The following is a 331-nucleotide window of genomic DNA, read 5'->3' as shown; positions in this document are numbered from 1 at the left end:
ACTGCAATGAATCAGTGCTGACCTTAGGAGAGGGGCTTTTCCACATCCAGGCTTTGGTAACAAAGCAGCTACCTAGAGCAGATGGGCGTGGTTTGTTGTAGGTGGGTCTCACCTCAACTGTGAGTCCAGTGACCCCACCCCCTGGTGGTTGTGGGGAGAAAAATGGCAACCCCTGCCCCAGACCCTTCTTTTTTTTTTTTAATAGTTTATTGTCAAATTGATTTCCATACAATACCCAGTGCTCTTCCCCACAAGTGCCCTCCTACATCACCACCACCTCTTTTCCCCCCTCCCCTTTCCCCTTCAACCCTCAGTTCGTTTTCAGTATTCA

Source organism: Suricata suricatta, chromosome 9, assembly GCF_006229205.1.
Source record: "Suricata suricatta isolate VVHF042 chromosome 9, meerkat_22Aug2017_6uvM2_HiC, whole genome shotgun sequence".
NCBI lineage: Eukaryota > Metazoa > Chordata > Mammalia > Carnivora > Herpestidae > Suricata > Suricata suricatta.
This window is presented reverse-complemented; position numbering follows the sequence as displayed.